This window comes from Phasianus colchicus, chromosome 10, assembly GCF_987193195.1.
Source record: "Phasianus colchicus chromosome 10, bPhaCol1.hap1.1, whole genome shotgun sequence".
In the NCBI taxonomy this organism is placed as follows: domain Eukaryota; kingdom Metazoa; phylum Chordata; class Aves; order Galliformes; family Phasianidae; genus Phasianus; species Phasianus colchicus.
In genome coordinates, this window is record NC_143445.1 from 23,698,693 (window position 1) to 23,718,626 (window position 19,934).

Here is a 19,934-nt window from a genome sequence, read left to right on the forward strand (position 1 = left end):
TAAAGCACCAGTGCACATGTTCTTTTACAACCCCAAGACCTGGTCACTGAACATTATTTACATCTCACTCAGAAATACTCCTTTTTTTCTCTCCTTTAAGCCAAGGAGAAAGATAGAAAGTGTTTGGCTTTCAGGAACACTCCAAATGAAAGCTAAAGCTTCTCTAAGCAGTCCCAGTTCACTGCCTCCACTTGTGCACAAATCTCCACATATCTCTAATCATTTTCACTGTCAGTCTCTGCACTCTTTTTACATCTATTAGAGAATTTATGAGATAGGATGACTAGAAATAAAAATGGATTCTGAGGGGAGAGCATGCAATTGATTTATGTTAATGGCATTATAATAATATTTTCTGTGGTTTCTTACTTTTTCATTTTGTACACAGCTAAAATGTTGATTACTTTTCTATTCCTCTCCTTCTTATCGAGCAGCCACGTCTACTTGGGCTCCAAGAATTTGTTCTCAAGTCTGTCTCCAAAGTGGTTAAAGCATAATTAATTTAAAGCCCCCCAACACATGAGAAGTTGAGATAACTCTTTCCAATCAATCTTACTAGCATTCATCAATGAGTCTCACCAACTGTCATGCTGCTCATACATTTCTCTATGTGAAGCTCCTCTGCCTTCAGTAGCTTTGACATATTTAACAACTATTAATGCTAAAAAACCCACCAACCCTGTAATTTCTATTGGGCTATACCAGAAGCCTCAGAAGTCCCCCAGATGTGCATGAATAAATATCACAGTCACTGTGACAGTATGTATCCTTAATGATTTCTGCGTTTCTTCACACTGATAACTTTCATCTCCTGTGCATATGTCAGAAATATAAAAAGGCTAAGATGCACTGGGAGTTTATAAAGGCAATCAGAGAATAAATGTTATTGCAGAATCTCACCTTCATAACACATTCTGCCTTGAGAACTGTATTAGGTGTCAAACTGCTTTACCCTGGAGAGATCAGAATACGAAAGTGTCCTTCAGAGATGTCAGCAAAAGATCCTGATGGAGGGCTGATGATGGCACCTGATAAACCCAATAGAAGGGATTATTCAGCACAGTGCCAGGGATAACCGGAAACCCATTCTATTGCTGTTTGACAACTAAAAATGAACAAACAGGCTTGGACAAAAAAAATCAGCCTGATTCTTGTCTCAAAGTTGAGAAAATCGAATGCGAACACTTCATCAGAGGTCTGGCAAAGCCACTTGTCCTTCTATTCATTACAGTGCGGCTATGCACTGCTTTACGCTGGCTGGTCAGAGATAGAAATACAGTGTCACAAATTTGGGATCTGCCAAAAGCTGAAAACACCAGCAATAACACCACTTTTCTTCAAAGAGTCCTGTCAAAATTAAAGAATGGATTTTCAAAAGCCCTTGGCATGAAGAGTTCCTCCAGACTTCTCTAGAAAACGGACAACAAGGCCATTTGTCTTCAATTTTCAGCGTGCCCCTATGAAAAAACGCACAGCCATCATATCTTTCCTACAGCTTAGAAACAGTTTGTAATAGCATCACCTAGCACTGAAAGTCTCTATTTTTTTTTTTTTTTTTTTTTTTTTGTGATGAAGCACAGGATTACTGTTACTGCTTCAAGCTGAGGCACAGGAGCAAGTCCCTGGTATGGGATTTGGATGAGTACCCATGTGTTTGGTTTGTGAGACAGCGTGCCAAACGTATGGCAATTTTTGTGCACCTTCATGCATGATGCAAAACACAAAGTAGTTATCAGACTAATTATACCTAATTGGCATATTTATTATTAATGTGTCTGACGTGGTGGCTGCTGAAAGATTCAGGCTGTGCCAGGTGGTAGACAAACACATGGCCATAAAGATAAATTAAATGTGTTAGGGGAGGCACACGAACACAATGCTTGTACAAGGCATTGGGATTCCCCACAGTGAGAGGAAACAGCCCACTGTTGCCACCCATGTGAGCACACAGGTTGCTTTGGGGATCACCGAGGGGAACCTGCTGGGAAACAAACCCTGCAGGGCTGAGCCTGTGAGCACTTTAGCAGTGCTGACATCCCTGACGCAGCCAGAGCCACCCCTCCCAGAGCTTGGTATCCTCGCCCCCAGCCTCTCTCTGTCCTTTTTCCTACTCTCTGAAGCAAGATTGCAAGTCCCAGTAGTTGAACAGCCCTGGGTATAGCTTGTAAAGAAGAAATGAAAACCCAAGTGGATGCACATTTGCCATGTAAGTTTTGCACCTGGATGTAAGTTTCTTTGCAGTGTCTCAGAGGGGCACAGTGTGGAGCAGGGCAGTAATTAGCTGTCTGTGTTTGACATGCCATTGGCATCATTCTGCTGACTGCTCTGTGCTCCCCAAACACACAGTACCGACTGTGCAGAACCAGCAGTAAGCCACACGTGAATCCACACAGGCTCTGAACAAAATATAGTATGCAGGTACCAAAGCAACAACCTCTGGCCACATCTCATGGGCCCTTGCTCTGGCAGGCTGTTGGTCACCCTGTAGCTGCCAGTCACCCAGTATACCTATAGCCCAGGAGAGTGCTGAGCACAGAGCCTGCTTTACCTTTCTCAGGAAGGATGAGGAAGGATCCCAGCTTTCCTTTCCTGAAGTACCTCATTCATATTTTTGAACTGTTCAGTGTGGGCAGCAGAGAGTGATGAAAGATCGGGATAGCAGCAGCTGCAAATGAAGTGCCACAGTGCGAGTACAGAAGGTTCATTTTGTAGCTCTCTGAGGCTGCACAACAGCCAAGATCCTGGGCCTGTGGGAGCAGAGCATTCCTGGGCTGGGGAAGAGGAAGGTGGAGGGGCAGACAGAGACTGTGCTCTCTTCTCACTCTTTGCGTATGGTCATTTTTTGGAGGGAAAAGGCTGTATTTGCAGCATCTCTGGAACTGGGCCTCAGAGAGCTTGTAGCCAGCCATTAAATTGCACTGTATTATACCATAAATCCAGAAAAATGACATTTTCATTCATGAGGATTCACAGCAACCACAAAACCAAGCCTTCCCCCTCTAATGCGGCATCCGCCATTCAGATTCTCAGATACAAATTTCCCAGAACAGCATTTTTTCCATTCCTTCTCACATTTAGTACCACGTGTGATATTTCTGGCTTTCACCTGAACATAACTAGGAAACATTGTTTACCCAAAGAGAGTTCCCTTGCCTCCCTAACTCATCTTTTTCATCTATAGTATTTTATACTGAGACGTGAGAAAACAGTAACAAATTATATATGGCAGCATCTCCCAGCTCCAGAGACTTCAGACGTGTCTTGCTCCGTGCTATCTTTCTTTGCTAAATCTGGATGAATAGGACAAAACATATGTTGCAAAGACATCATTTTATCATAAATTAAACCTGATTTCTTCATTCAGATTCTGGTAATATTGTGGAATTACTTCACCTTCTGCTAACTCCTGAGTGCCTTTACTATCCATCCGCACAATTTAAAAATGGAATAAGCGGGCTGTTATGTGTGAAAAGTAGCTTTTACCGCAAGAAAATGAAACATAAAAACAAATGCTGAAACCAATAAACTTCAGAAAATGCAGAGCTGCAGCTGTCATCCTTATCGTCGGGAGTGGCAGCATCACAGCTAAAAATCAACATCCTCAAATTCAATCAAGGCTCCATGATTGCACGGTGCCGGCACTCACTGTACAAGCCCACAGCAAGAGCAGATTCCTACCCAGCCAGGGGCTGGTGTTTTGACTGCAAAGATGGGGGAAATGCTGTTTTTTTATTTTAAAGCAGATGAGCAAAGCCACAGAAAAATTATGAGCATTGTCCAAAAACACGGAGAAAGGCTAAATCAAAGTCAGCAGTTTCCCAGATCCCAGCACACTGGTTAAATCCCATATCTTCTACTCCCATAATTTTTAAGGGTACTGCTATTTTTGTCTTATCCCCTCATCTAAGAGCTGCCACCTCTGCCTGGGGACAACCTGGTCAGAAACCAAGCAACCTTTCTTTGATAAATGCAGGATCATCTATGCTAGTGATGGTCTTATCATGACAGAAGCTGAGCCCTGAAGCATAGATTCTTATTGCTGCTCCAAAATCTCATATATTAACATTAAATGCCATTACACAAAGCTCTTTCATTACCCACGCAAATGTCCACTCAGGAGCTGCACTCCCACTCTGAGATGGCCACTTACCTATTTAATTAGAGCAGTCTTTTATGACAGGCTAGGGGATCACACAAGCCAATAGACCTGGCTGTTAATGGGAGCATGCAAGTTGCAAAGGAGGAGGGGAGCACAGAGCCCCTTTTACTGGCTCCAGTGTTTACAAGGAAGGTTTCCAGAGGAAGGTAAATAGCACTGAAATGCTGCCAGGATTGTTTCCCTGTGTTTCAGAACAGTTTTCCTTTCACTGTTGCTGTGCCAAGTCTCAAATCTGCCTTGTGCCAAACTTCATACGTAGAAACAAATTTGCAGAAAATTCATTTCAAAGTCGGACTTAGGCTACCAAGAGGAAATGCCAAAGGAGAAATGAGCGTGTCCAAGCATTTGTGCTACGGCTGCTGCTTCTATGATCACTTAAACAGGGAAGAGAATCAATAAAGCCAGATTTGCTTTTATCCTCTCACAACTAAACTCTCCATTTTGTATAAATAGATACCTAACATACCTACAATTCAAGCCCCAAAAGCAAAGACTAGCGTTCATGGTAGGAGGAAAGGAAAACTTCACTGTGTTCCTGCAGAAACAAAGCCTCTTCTCAAGGCTCATTTTCCAACTGTCAGAAAATCACATAGTGCTTAAGGTGGGATCAGCAGCATCAAGCAGCTGAAGGAGATACAGCAAAATAAGTCTATGGGGAAATAGCATTGTTTTTAAATGCATACGTGTAAAGTAGTCATCAGACCAGCAGGATCTGAAACAGTCTCATTAGGTGAGAACAGGGGCAGGATTTTGCTCTCTCAGGACTGCCCCATCTAAGGGAAGGCAAGCTCGGCTCCCAGCCATCTTACTCCTCCTTTCCAGCCCCAACACAAGACTAAGCTGTGTGCCATTCACACAAGCAGAGCTCATTTGGAGGCAGCCCAGTTTTCCAGATTTGCACGGTGTTCATGGACATTGAGCCTTTTTATAAACAGGTAATGAACTTGGGTCAGCTGGGGGTAAGCCAGGATCCTTCCTCCTGCACAGCACGGCTCCCATTGCTACTAAATCAGAGCCTGAAAGCAGCCTGGGCAGGAGGAACACACACAAGACCACAGAGTTGTTTTTTCTTACTTTACAAAGCAAACCAATAAATCAGTATTTTCACATATTTTCAAAGAACAACAGGGAAGGAAAATAACGATATTTAAAGGACCTTTTTTTTTTTTTTAATATTAATTTTAATGTAGCTAGGGACCCATTTTTTCTAGGAGAAGTGAGGCAGGGTTGGGCAGCACTTGAGGAACCGGGGCCATTGGAGCCCTCCTCCCTTTTGGCCACAAAGCAACTCGTGCTCAGATAGAGCACAAGGTTGGACACAGCACAAAGTGAGCACTTCTTGTCAAAGCCATAGACACTTCCTTACCCGTGTGGAGGCAGACACAAGGCAGTCATGCCAGCAGGCTTTGCTGCACTGGTATTTTCCCATAAAAATAATTGCAAACACAGAATAGCTGAAAAATAAAGAAATGACAGCATGAAAGTATCAGCTCAGAAGTCAGTGGAAAAAAATGTAAATCACCATTCATTTGTAATGACGTGACTAGTTCTTACTAAGAGGGATGTTTAAAGTGAAGCTGTCTGGACAAGGGCACAGGAAGGTCAGTGAATCCTTTCACTTGGAGCACGTTGTTATTCCTTAGGATGCAGTTTCCCTCCTTCCATGCAAGTCTTTGTATCGTGGGGGTCCCAGTCTCCAGCACAATTAAGAGTCATTGAGCTTTCTTTTTCACAGTTGCTTTGATCTCATCTTGCTGGGGGAAATGCAGTTGCTAACCCCACTTCTTCACGGTAATAATTTTTCCATTGGCTTTACAGAAGCTATAGCTTAATTTAGTGGCTTGCTCTTGGCATGATTTAAAAACATCATCTCAGTAATGTTGTTATCTTCCTGCAATATTTCACAGATATTGTGAAAACAGTTTATACTGATATCGAACTTAGCATCTGGCTGACAGGACAATTGCAGGGAAATATTGCCAGAGATATAAGGCCATTATAAGATAAATAATGAGCCTTAACATTTAACGGGGTGTTTTCTTTAGAAGAGATCATAGTGATGCTCCTGTCCACAAAAATCAGCACTTTCCATACAAACGCAGAGGTAAAAGCATTCCTTCATGCAGGAAATAAATCCTAGCTAGTGGGTGAGCAACAGCTTCGCTCTGGGCTGAAGTTTTCCATAGGCTTCTTGAATTATCTAATTTGCCCAAAGTGAGTGACTGGTGCTGGGAGTGTAGGGATAGCTAATAAGGCATTCTGGAGTCATTAAGGTTTATCATGTAAATCTCTATTTGAGTGCTTTTAAAATGCATATTACTTTCTTGATAAACTACGATGGCTCCTAAGGAGCTGTTAATATGAATTAGGGTGTGTACAATACATAGTTGAAAGCCTTATGAGGAGTAGTTATTTCACATGCAGGGTAATCAGCTTTTAAATTATATTAAATACTGCAGCTGTAACGTTCCCCTTGCCTCTCCCAGGGAGCAGATTGCCTTTATAAAAAAAAATATTTTTTTTTGCTAAATTTCATTTCCTCAGATAACAGCCCACTATTGAGTCGTGCAACCATGAGGTGACTGACAAAGGGCAGGGAGGGGAGGACGAGCACATTTCATCTCTGCCAGTTGAATATCCCCAGATACTGTTGAGTAATATTTTTCCTAACGTAAAAAAATGTATTACTTTCAATCAGAAACTTCCTGTGTATATGTGGAGGAGCGAGAAAAGGTGTGTTCAGTTCAGCAGGACGTAGATCAAATCACAGCATCTCCCCTTCACCTTCTCTGAGATCACCCAAGGCAAAAGGAGGTGATATTGGGGAACTTGGAAATGAGGTGGTCACTGGGAGAATGGATCATCCTGGGTCTCGTAATTACTGCAAGCAATGCACCATCTCCACAGACCAGTTACCACAGTCCCTCTTGAGGCAAACAGACTGAACAAAAAACTGCCTTAATACAGGAAAGAGACCTGAGGATACACTCTGCTTTGTTTTTCTGTTGAAAGGATCCCTAAGACCTTCCACACGGCAGCTCTGCATCTCTCTTCCCATACCTATGTGCCTCAGTGCCCAAGAATATGCGTGGGATGAAAGCAGCTCGAGGCAGTGACAGGAGGGGACTGTGGAGGGTAGCTGCAGGCACCCCAGGAGCAGGAGAGTTGCTGTAGCACTCCATCAGCTAAATTAACCAGGGAGAAAAACTTGTCCAGAAAATGCTGCTTTCTGATCATCAGTTACAATTTTTGCTAGCTCTGGTAACATCACAATGTGATACCAATTACACATTTGAAGATGACCTGCTGGCAAGAAGCTGTTGGCTTTCGGTACCTTTTTTTTTTTTTCTCATTAGAAGATTATAACAGGCAGCAGAGAGGGTTTCTTTGTGAGTGATACCTGCAGCTTTCCAACAGCAGAATTCTTTATTCATTAGTGATGCCTTTCTGCTGATAGCCCTGGCATTGAGTACATACAGTATATGCATATACATCTTCTAGATGAAGATAGGAAGGATTGGGAGATCTCCTCTGTATTAGTTTTCTCTTACAATCAATGTACTTGCTTTAAGGACCAACTTCTACACTGCCATACTCTTGGCACAGAAGCTGTCATAGTGAAAACAAAATTTTCCTCACTTCTGTTTCTCTCTCCTTTAAGCAAGGATTGAAATCTCTGTGGCAGCAAGGCTGGTGAACCAAGGCTCCTACAGACGTCAGCCTGAGCCATCCCTGTGTTCATGAGGAGCCTGGGACAGGACAGGCAGATGTGGTGTCAGATGGGCTCCGCTCTCCTTGCAGGTGCAGGGATGGCTTTGGATGTGCTCCAGGCAGCAGGGCAGCTGTCAGGATGATGTTGCACTGCTGTTGCATGAGGCTCAGTGAAAAATGCTGGGATCTTCACTGCTCCTTACACAGCCAGGAGTAGTGTTATAGGGGATTGTAGGTAGAGAAGGCGATAATTCATACGCTATCAGATGAAAATATATGGAGTATTCACTCCTGTAGGTGATGAGACATTATCAGAGTTCATCCCTTTCTGCAGTTTTTGTCTCTACACAATTACACACAAAGGCCTTTGGTAGCCAGTGTTGACATTTCTTTTTCAAATGGAGCAAGCATGAGCTGTTTTCTATTAGCTTAGGCCTAGGAGGTGGTTTTGGCATGGGATGCTCCTGTTGCTGCCATATCCAACGCCTCTAGCCATTGGCTTCATGCCCAGGCTCAACGCAAAGCAGTCTATGCGAGACAGACAGTTGTAGGCAAACAGATCGGGGTGCTGCAAAATTAACGCCTTGGTGTCGAGCAGTGAGCAAGAGCTAAAATTACTCTGTGTGCCTGTAGCCAAATTAGGAACTCACATTAGAAGGCTTTTCCTGCTGCTCCTCACACCAGCTCCAGGCCATCTCATCCTCAAATAGAGCCAGCAGCACTCAGCCAAGCACTGGGGTGCTCTCAGTGTTGGGTTGTGGGGCCCTCTGAAATGGAGATAGCAGACGGAAGCACAGCCCTGAGGCTGCTGGTGAGTGCAGGATTAACGACAGTCACTTCTCCAGCATTTTCCCACCTTGTCTTCTAAACGTCTTCAGGCAGATCAGCAAGGGACTGTGAAAATATTTGAGTCCAAGAGCAGTAGGAGAGCTGGAGAGAGCAATAGAGGGAAAATTGCCTTGCAAAACATAGAACACTAGCCATTTAATATATGCATCCCTGCTAGAGACGCTCACAACTGTGTGTAATGGGCTGTGCTCTCCTGAGAGCCTTTTCTTTAAAGTGTTTACAACAGGAGTGTGTAACTGTCGAGGGACAGAGACAGGCACATCCGTCTGCATCGCACTGTGACTGCTCAACAACAGCCACGGGGCGCTGAGGGGGCTGAACGCACGGCACAGCCCACACAGGCACTGGGCAGACACTAAGCTTCGTGCAAAGAAAAGTGCTTCCCCACCACATTTTGCTGTGTGCACCATGTTTTCCTTCTCTGCAGTGCTGCTGTGCTTTTCATTTAAAGTAATTGACAGTTGGAGTTAAAATTACAAGCAGGAAGGGCGTAGGAAAAGTTGATAATAGCCATGAGCTCAATCTATAGGGATTGATCGCACCAGTGATTGAGCTGTCTTCCATGAAACAGACAATGACAATGCCAAGCTCTACATTTACCCTTCCAGCTCCAGGAGTTTTCACCCAAGCTCCCTCCCAACCCTCTCTAGAAATGTCAGAAAATCTGTCCATAGCACTAAAGACTTAATTTCCTTGATTACCAAAGCAATCCAACATGCTAATCAAGCAGATGCAGAAATCTCTTGAGCAGGCAGTCACGGTGACCAGAGAGTCCCAGGAGGATTTTTGATGAGCCCATAAAACCAGAGATGTTTTTCTCTCAGTCTCAGAGCTCCCAGAAACACCCTCAACACACTAAGAAATTCTCCTGACAGCCTCATGGGATCTGCTCACCATGACAGTGCCCAGCAGCCTGCATTGATTTTACTTTATTTCCAGAAGGGCACACAGCAATGCAGGCTGCTGGAGCTGTCTCTAAAAAGTTCCCTTTCGAGAGGACAAAATATATAGATATTGCACAACTCTGCCTCCAATCCTGTTCTGCTATCCCTAGGAAAAGCCTGATCTGATGAATCCACTTGAGGAGTTTCAACCTAACTCATTACCAACTAATTAAGGTCTTTTCCTCTCAAGCCAAACATCAGCTGTTAAGCTATTATTAGTTATTTTGAACTAAACCCCAAAATAAATCTCACACAGCCTGTTAAATCTTTCCTGAAGTTTCAAACAACCTTGCTTAAAGCTAAAGCTCAGAGTTGCATGTAGCCAGCTCAGATTCAAGGCGTAACCCAGCAGCGGTGACAATGGGGGGCCACACATGGTGGCACCTGGCTTAACCATGGCCATGCATGCTCCATTTGGCACCAGAGCTCACACCTCTACCTACACTAAAAGCCACTTTTGCAACCATATATATCCCCTAGTACTGAGCAACATGAACTGCAGTGTTACAAAGCAAGGCGGGTTGAAGGTAGCACTGAATTTGAGCCAGGAACATGCTTCTTTTGCCTCAAAAACTGGAGTAATGGCATCTATAACTCCACTACTTTTATAATAGTACAGGGAATAGTGAAAATCAGATTGCAGAGGGATGATAAATTAATAAAAGTCCATGGCAAATCAAGACCAAGTATCTCTGTGAGAAAACCACCATTGGGATTAGCACTGGGGAGCTCCAGTCTGACGATTGCAGGCAAAATGTAAGCGAACCCTGGTGAGCAAGGCAGTCAGCTAGGAAGGGGAAATTATTTCAGCTCTAGGATATTTCTATTTTTAAGGTTTGTGTTTAAAATTAAGTGCAATGAAGATCATCATGGTTTTTGCACTGAACTTTAGAGATAACCCAGAGGAGTTTCACACCTGGGTGGATCTACAAAAGGAGGATACATCTCCTCAGTGGGAGTGAGGGCAAGGAAAGCCAGCTTACCCACCTTGGAAAACCCTCTCCTAGCTCTCTGGATAGAAGTCAGGCATAGGTTGTAATGTGCAAAGGTAGATTAGGGAACCTAGATTCCTTCTGCTGATTTTTAGGTCAGGTTTTAGAGATTCACATCAGAACAAGTTATCACCAACATGAAAATCCTCCCCCAAAGCTTTTAGCAATCTTACCATCAAGCAAGGAAAGTTAAGCAGATAAAGCTGCTATCTCGCTACCATGAGGGAGGATTCACTCAGTGCAGCTCTCTACTAGCAAGATGTTAGCAGTAACAAATAATTAATGAATAATGTAGTTGTCTCAATGCCCCGATATCTTTGGCACCTTCACAGACAATAATTAAAATGATAGATAACAAATAAGATAAGTCCCCAGGCGGGTGGTTGTACATAAATCAACAGAAATGCAAGAACAGAGGATTATATGTGATGCAGAAGCCAGAAGTTTCTCATGCTTTGTACTGTAGACCCCACACCTCCTGATATTGCACCATGCTCTGAAAGCCTAGGGATGTGAGGAATCCAAAGAAGCTGCAGGGATTACATTTAAATAAAGAATCCAGCAGCCGGAATATTTATGAACAAACTCAGAATGACTCTGGAGTTTAGTCTCGGTGAGCAAAGTGACTGTTTGCAATCTGGAACATCTCCATCCTCTCCACACAGATGCTTTAAAAAACCATTTCCCAGATCTTAATTTCTCTTGATGGTGCAGTATAAGCGTCCCTAGAGGATAAGGCCAAATACTCAATTCTTCCAGCTGCTTATGAACACTGCAAAGCCAACAACTCCTCAGTGCAGCCTAGCGGTCATGTTGGTCTATGTTCCCAACCTACAGCATGACAAGCCATGAAGAACTGAGGCAACAAGTGACCACATCCTCTTGCCCTGCTGGCACATTCCTGCTACCTCCTTTGGTTCAGCACTGCACTGGTTTGACTTCTTACCTTTTTCATCTTTTGAAAATTAGCAGAATATTGACAAGGATGGCAGGAACTAAGGGAAAAAAACAGAATCTGAGTGCTTTCATCTCAACAGTCTGCACACATGGGGAGCCAATTAATTCTTCTGAAGCTATCCTGCTATTGAGACTAAGCATCTTCCTACAGACTTTCCACACTCCTTAAGGGAACAGGAGCAGAAGGACACTGTTGTAACTTTAGGCTGTAAGGCTGGCAACACCAAGAAGCACTGCACATCTCTGAGCTAAAAAACAATCTTCTTTGGTAACAATCAGAGCAAACCTATTCTTTGCAGATCTGGAGATTAGGAAACAACAAGTCCAAGCTGAAAGTCCAGTTTGGCTCCTAGGGCATTTCTCTATTTTCTACTCACAGAATTCATTAGCATTGGCACAGAGCTGATCCTTGTACCTAATTTTCCATTAATGGGTCAAACAGAGGCAATTTTTAACAAATCTGTTGAAGCATCTGAACAGATGAAAGAAAATCACAAGTGATCCATCAGGGCTCGAATCAGTCCTGTCAAAGAGGCATGCTGGAGCTGGCACCTGCGCACGCATATCCTGCTGTCACGTCGCATTATAACTTCAGTTGTACAGCTCAGTTTGGCAATGATACAGTTTTTCTTCATCTTCAGCAAAAGCATCTCCTCCTAACTTCAGCTCACTGCTGCACCTGAAAACTAACCCCATAACTCTGTGAACAATTCAGCTTGCCACCCACACGGTGGTACTGGTGGAACAAAAGCCACACATCTGGGAATAGAGGATGGGGCAGCTTCAGCAAGTTCCCACAGTTAGCTCAGCTTCAGTCAGTCGTGAAATTTCACCTCTGTTTTCACTGCTTACTCCACTTCCTTCCCCATTACATTTGTAATTGCCAGAGAGAAGCTCATCATTAGGTTTCTCCATTGTTTCCAACTCATGCCTAGGGCTCCAGGCAGTGAAGGGGAACGCATGGAAGTCCCCATGCATTAACTGGGTTTGTCAACAGCAGCGTTTCCCCAGCTCCTGAATCAATGATGCTCTTACAGAGCGGTGGAAGCTGTAAGCCTTGGGTGAGCACCTTTAAACCTGCACAGGCTGTTCAGGACCTAATTTTATGTATTCCCATGAAAACAACAATTCTCTTTTAGAGGCATTATGGAGTCAGTGAGAACTGCACATTAGAATCTCTCACCATCATCTTCCCACATCTGATATTCAACCTCCCCTGTTCCACAGCTGAGGAATTATCAAGGTGTCAGCCCTTCCTCTTGGTAACAGCAAACCTAATGGCTACAGCTGCAAGTGGCAGGGAAAACCTTTAATAAAAAACAGCAAGTTCTGGATATCAGGCTCTCTCCCTTCTGCCAATGAAGTTCAGCATACTGGAAACAGCTAAGTTGTGGGGCACTGCTGGTTCCCCACATGCACTTCTAAAGTATAGGTCATCTGTAAACGTCCAGTGAATAAAACCAATTCCAACACTGGTAAAATTGTGGGAAACCATCCCCTGTGCTTTCCCAGTTATTTTCCACTGTCCAAGACCACCTACAGGCTCTCTTGTCGCCTGAGGTCTGGTGAGGATTTAGGCACAAAGCTTAGTTTTGCTGAACTTCCAGGAAGACTGCCATGTCTTTATACTTGCTGAAACTTAAACTAGGGCTGCAATATGGCACATGCTGTTGAGTTTAAAAGTTCTCCTCCATACTTGAATGTTGTTACTTTAAAAATCAATGATTTATTGTCCATCTGCCTGGGCAACTGTGATCAGCATGCACGATAGGCCTGGAAGTGCACAATTAATATTCAACTCAGCTGATTTCAAGGAGATCTTTGATTTTGTTTTGTTTTCCAGAAAAATGGCAAAGGGTTATTTCTATTGGAAAGAGACAGCTCAGTAATATCAAAAGTGAAATGTCCTAAATCAAAGTCTCAGAACGTATTATTTCACGCACTAGCTACTGAGTGATGAATTAATGATAGTATCTCGAATACATCTTCCATCAATATGCTTCTTCAGATACTATCAGCATTTAATTAACATAAATTATATGACACAAGGAGGATTCAAATGGTCACCAAAAGCAATGCATCTTATATGATACTGAAATTCTTGCAGTTTTTGCAAGGCAGTAATTTTTCTTCCTAGAAATTAGTCACAAATCAAGTATTTTCACAGTACATTTAGAACTGCACATTTCTCCTAAGTTGCTGAGGATGGGAGATTGGGTCTTTGGCTTTGTTTCAGGTCTTCTTCTAAATTTTATGCCAAGTGATAGCATTCATATAAAGAAAATAGTGGCAGTATATAGCTGCAGAGGGACCTTCAGCAGCTCCCATAACCTTTACAGCAGCAGGGCATCAGAAAACCACACAAGCTGTTTCTCATTTAACTATCTTAATAGGTCAAGAAAAAGTAGTTATGACTGTTCTAAGAAGCACGGACATTTGCTTTTGTCTCATAACGATACAAAAGGTTGTACTGCTCTGTCTACAAAAGGTTGCAAAGAAATCAGACTGAAACCAGGAACGAGGAAGTTTAAGTATGCAATTGAAATGTCAGCCAAATGACCAGAATGATGAAGAGCGAAAGAACAGCTGTAGTCCCCCAGTGGGCTGAATAGCATCCAAGTGCTCAGTTGCAAAAGAAAGAGAACAAGTGCAGAAGGTAAGAGGGAAAGGCAAGGACATGCAGGCTACACAAATGAAGGAAATAAGGATATTCTCCGTGCCTTTCTTAAGATAGAAGAGGAAGATGCCCACTTTAGCTTAGAACAAATAACTTAAAAAGCCGGCTGAGTTAAACCAACAACAAAGAATCTTTAAGTATCACATTAAAGGCATATTTTGCTTTTATTTTTTATGGCTCATGATCTTATTTGAAGTGTATTCTTTTGTCCTTAAATTCATTCAGTGAAAAATTTGATTCTGAAGTGACCTAGCAAACCAAGCTATTTTACCCCTATAGGAGTGCTTACCATGTAGACTAGGACAAGAATTTGTGAAGAAGTGCCCAGCTCCCCAGTCTGCTCCACCAAGAAAGGGATGCCAGCACCAATGCTACTGGGAAGGTGGCAGAGCCACACATAGGTCTGAAGAAGCTTCTTCCAGAGGCTGTCAATAACTATAAAAGCTTTCTCATATCTGGTAGGGAGCGGATCCTCACCCCAAAACCTTTGGTGAGTTCATAGCAGGACGCTGACTCTCCTTCATATCACATTAAGGGGAAAGCATAGCAATATAAATAAACAGAGCTAATGTACTGCAAGTAGTGGGGAGAAAATGAGCCTTGCATTCAAGTACACTGTTCTAGTCAATATAATCCACTCCAAATTAGTTAATATAATGCTCACTATCCAATCACTCTACTATTGTTACGAGTTGCCATATAGCACTGAGCACTGCACAATCTTGCTGCAAGCAGCTGTTCATTCTCCAAAGAGTTCACAGGAAACCAAATAAGCAAAGGAGGAATAATAATAGCACAAAGCATCCAATGTTGCAGAGCAGTTTGGTAACAGTGTAGGAATAGAGCCCATGTACTTCTTGCCCTTGCAAATGTCTCCAAAACATACCTTTGGTCATTTGACTTCTTTTGATGTAATATGCATGATTTCAGATAATGGTGTTATGCTAAACCTTCAGTATTAACGACTGAAGTTTCCACAGGTATTAAACAGGTCTATGAAGGACAAATAAATCAGAAAGCATGTAACATTGCCTGAAATACTGTAGTTCTTTCTTAACCAACAAATAATTTGTCACCATGAAATAATCAAGAATTCACCCACTAAAAGAGGTATGGCAGAACCCATTTCCAAAGCATGCCACATTCATGCATACAGTCAAAATCATTGTATCTGTGAAGTCCATCCCAATTTGGAGCACAAGTCTTATTTAGGTTTTTCCATTAAAGCAAATTGCTTGTGGCTGCCTAACTGGGGAATCAATATATTCTTATCTGCATTCACTTCCATCTCATCCTTTTTCATACCTAGAATTGGACAGCACAAGAACTATCCTTGAAAAGTAGCAGCAGTGGCCCTTAGTCCCCTCACCTGCCTGAAGATATGATTTAAACATGAAAGATGGGGATATCATCCCTTCTTCATGCCCAGTTCAACACTTCTCAACTGTGTATGAATATCACCTTTGGGTGTACATTCAGCGCCCCAGGTACCACCAGCAGCAGGACTAACAGCACCAACAGGAGCCCTGGGGCAGTCCCAGCATTTCTATAGCAGTGACTGGGATTTCCAGAAGAGCTGTGAAGTGTCTGTATCAGATTAGAACTCTCTGAGTTGGACCCATAACCTCTTGGGTCATTTTCAAACTGTTAGGCCACAATTAGTCACAAAAGCATTTGCTTTTTTTCTTTTCCTTTCCCCTTTGCTTTCATGTTTTCCATTATAGAAGGACAAAGTGATACCGTGCTATGATGAGCAGCCAGAGCTGAGCTGAAACACAGCTCCTGCTACGATCCCTCGTTCAGCGGCTCATTTCCCTTTCTCACCCCAGTCTCAGAGGCTTATTAATAACAACTAGGGAGACAGACCTTTTCCATCTCTGACTTCACAACGAGTAAATTTTCCCTAGAATGTATTCCTGAGATTTCTTCCGCAGCCATCTCCCTCTATGCCCCAATCCAAGACGAGTGATCTTTCTAGAAATTAAGTTAGCTCCACTATCTGTGTTATGTACTGTATTTTTTACAAACCACCCTTCATTGCCTTAATGTTCTCATTATGGTTGATACACTGCATAGTTGTTCATTTATTATCACATTTTAACTCAAGTTCAGATAGTATATCACTGGTGGAGCTCCCTGGGATAAAGGGCAATGAATACTTTAATTGCCTGATAAATTATTAAGGACACTCCTTTAATTGGGTAATGTGGTGTTTACATCTTTGAAGCAAATACTTATGGAATCTACACGGGTGCAGATTTGTGCTAAGCATACAGCTACCAGCCTCCATCTCCCCTCGAGGATAACAGTTTTATCAGGCTATTAAAATAAATACCATGCAGGATAAATCGTAGCAGATGCCATGCAAGATCTGCAGCTGGAATGAAGATACAAACCTCCAAAGTCAAAGGAGGTGCATTGACTTGCATCAGCCGAGGGATCTGTGGCCAATGGATTTCACTCAAAGTGAGGCAAAACAGCCAAGGACCTACATTCTGCATCGCTTTAGCTAACCTAGTTCATTTGAACTGAAATGGGTCACAGTGTACCCACACAAGGAGTTCAGCAGCAAACCCGACTTCAGAAGAGCACAGGGAAAATGCAGCTGGGGAAAGCAAGTGCACATTGTGTTAAACAGAGCCTGGCACAGCAGAAACCTGGGCTTTCAGCTGCTCTTGCAACTATTTTAGAAATAAAACATCCCCTGGAAAGGCACAGCCACTTCCAGTCCATGGGGAAAAGATGGGAGCAGGAGGGAGAGGCAGTCCCCTGCCTGAGACCCAGCTGCTCCCAGCTTTTCCTTCTCTGAGCATCTCTGTACTTAGAAACTGAGCTTCCTTGAAGTTCTGCCATGTCCCTGCTTTCCTAAGCTGTGTGAATATGAAGGTATTTGTCACATTCTTTCCAGCCATATGCTATGCTTCTTGCTTATTAAAAAAAGAGAGAAGGGAGCAGACTGTCTAGGAAGGTGCTTTGTGTTGCTTAGAAATAGTCACGAAACAGACTTTTCAGGGGAAGTTAGCATTTCAAAAGGTGTTGCACATCTATTTATTATCTGCTTTTGGTGACACACTGTGCCTGAACTCAGACCAGCAGAAAGAAAAACACTGTTAATACCTGCTTTATGAGTGCCCATTCTGTTCATTCTAGGGGCTTTTGGCACAGCAAAGGGCAGGCAGGGCTGCACCCAGACAGGGCCTGCTGGGAAATAGGCTGCATCATCACTGAGCAGAGACAACAGGGAAGCCTTCTTGCAGTCCTCTGCTGTAGCCCTTGACTTCCTTTTCTCCCCTAGAAAAGGTTTTTTTTTTCTTTTTTTTTTTTTCCTCTTCTTCCTCCTCCTCCTCCTCCTCCAACCCAAATGGCACAATACAGTGCCACTTAGTTTCCCTCCTATTTAAGGCTCCATTCTCCACAGCCAAAAGACACAAACACAGTCTGGGTATGACATACATGCATACACACACACAGACACTTCCTTTACCTATGCATGTGACTTTTCTTAAGAAAAGATGAGTCTTGAGTGTCTTCGCCTGTTAAGAAGTCACCAGATTTCACTGTGGCAGGAATTCTCCCCATATTGAGTCATATGACCTACTCCTGCACAGCATTATTTAAGTCTCCCCTCATTCTTTTCCCATTGCACGGGGGGGAGAACATGATTAAGCCTTACAGATAGCGGAGCTCTCTGCTCTTTCAGGGGCTACAGGGAAAAGTGCAGTCACAAGCCTCCTGCTTACTGCCTGAGAATCTCAATAACAAAGTCAAATTAGGTGAAATCCCAGCTGATGCCTCCTTACAAAAGCAGACTTTGAAACAGTACATCCAGAAAAACATCTAATTCAATGCTCAGATCTTAAGAAAATCAATCCCTGAGAACACGCACCCAAATGAAAACAAGTGTAGATGGAGAAATTCCTCAGGTTAATGCCTCCAAACAGATCAATACACAAACTCCCGTGGATTGATTTCCTGGAGCTCCAGCTCCAGATTGGTTCTTCAGCTCCACGCTAATCACCTGGGTCTACAAGACCTGGGAACGGGGCTCTGCTTGCAGTTTTTTGACTCTCCTTTTCCAGTTCTGCTCTCCTTGGTCCTTCCAAGGGGATCTGACATTCCAGATGTGCAGAAAAATACTTCCCCACTCAATTTAGCATTTCTGCTTCACCATGCCACACCAGGCAGCAGAAAGAACTGCACCCTCACTTATAGATGCATTCCCCCTCCTTCCACTGATGACCTCTTGAACCACATCTCAAAAAGGCTGCTTTGCCAGTGAGAACATCATTGTCTTGCTGAATCTGCTGTAATCACAGGAGAGCTAAGCAGTGTTACATCAACAGTGCCACTAATGTGTACAAAGACACTATGTACTGCTCAATAGCTATTATGCTTCTGTACAGTTAAAGTTTGCCTCCAGCACTCATGCTACAGGGAGAGAGTATGGCACAGAGAAAGCAACAACACAAAGCAGTGCATTTCTCCTGGGTGGGCAGAAGGAAACCCTTCCACCCAAGGCAGGCAGAAGGTGCTGTGGCCACTGGCTGATAGCATAGGACCTAGCTGTACCTGGCCTTCCTCCTGGCAGCATTTTGCTGATCTAACCCATGTCGTGTTCTATGCCAGCTGGCAACACTATTCAATTCTGCTTTTGGATGCCTGTGTGCAGCTCCCAAAGCTTCTGACCTGCTCTATAGTGTTACTGCTTTCACCTCAAGATCAGCTTTACCACCATTCCCGGTGTCAGTTCTTCACCACGTAAAATTAACGAGAGTACAGTGAGTGTGCCTCTGGCTGCCCCATTGATCGCTACAGAAGGTCCCTCACAATGAAGTGCAGCAGTAGTCTGTGTGGCACTGCATGGATACACAGCTGTAATCCCTCAGTGCTGGGATCAGATTGTCTCTTGGGGTCATTCCTGCACATGGAACACGTGTACACAGACCAGTTTATTCCAGCATGCCCAAGGTACATTCAAAACCTCAGCCATCTGTTATTTATCATAACAGAGGGCACACTTTCTCCAAACAGGGGCACCAGGACAAACTTCAGAGCAGAAGGACAGACACGTAGCCAGTGCTGAGCGGCAATGCTGCAAGTTGGGCTGTTTGCTGTCCATGCACTTGTCTGCAAGAACAGAACATTCATAATGGAAATCCAGCTAGGATGGAAGAGATGCCATGGCATTTCCCACACCCATCACATTCCTGCTGGCATCTCCTTGCTCGGCTGCAACCTCAAAGCCTCATACAGCTGTAAAGTGGCATAAAAAACAAGAAAGGGAGTGCATAAAAACAGTGCTAAGTCATAACTGCTTTTGAATGCTATGGCTGGCCACAACACAGGCTAAAAAAATAATATAGAGTTTAATTTGCAGCACTATACAAACTACTACAAACAGACAGTGGGAAATATCTTCCATTTTCTTCCCCTTACCTCAAGTGTTTCTTATCTGCCTGTGCTGGGGTGACCATCTATCACAGCCCATCCCATGTGCAAGAAGACAGGCATGCTGCATCTGATTACACTGCTTTATCTCTACCAGGGTTTTAGGAGCCATTCCCACTTTGATTATGCTAATCTGATAACATTATTTCTGAGCAAGATGCCACAGCAGAGGGACTACGAGCTTCTTAGCGGAGGCC

General features: G+C 43.4%; 1 protein-coding gene and 1 long non-coding RNA gene across 4 annotated transcripts in view; one reads left to right on the forward strand and one right to left on the reverse strand.

The window, feature by feature from the left end:
- LOC116243396 (calcium-activated potassium channel subunit beta-2) overlaps positions 1 to 19,934 on the forward strand; it is a 114,951-nt gene that overhangs the window by 45,545 nt on the left and 49,472 nt on the right. The gene's annotated exons all lie outside the window — the stretch shown is intronic.
- The window catches only part of LOC149916670 (uncharacterized), a 39,457-nt gene that overhangs the window by 2,734 nt on the left and 16,789 nt on the right, over positions 1 to 19,934 (reverse strand). The window contains exon 2 of the long non-coding RNA XR_016469814.1: positions 901 to 8,800. This is a non-coding gene — a long non-coding RNA (uncharacterized LOC149916670). The remainder of the gene's footprint in view (positions 1 to 900; positions 8,801 to 19,934) is intronic.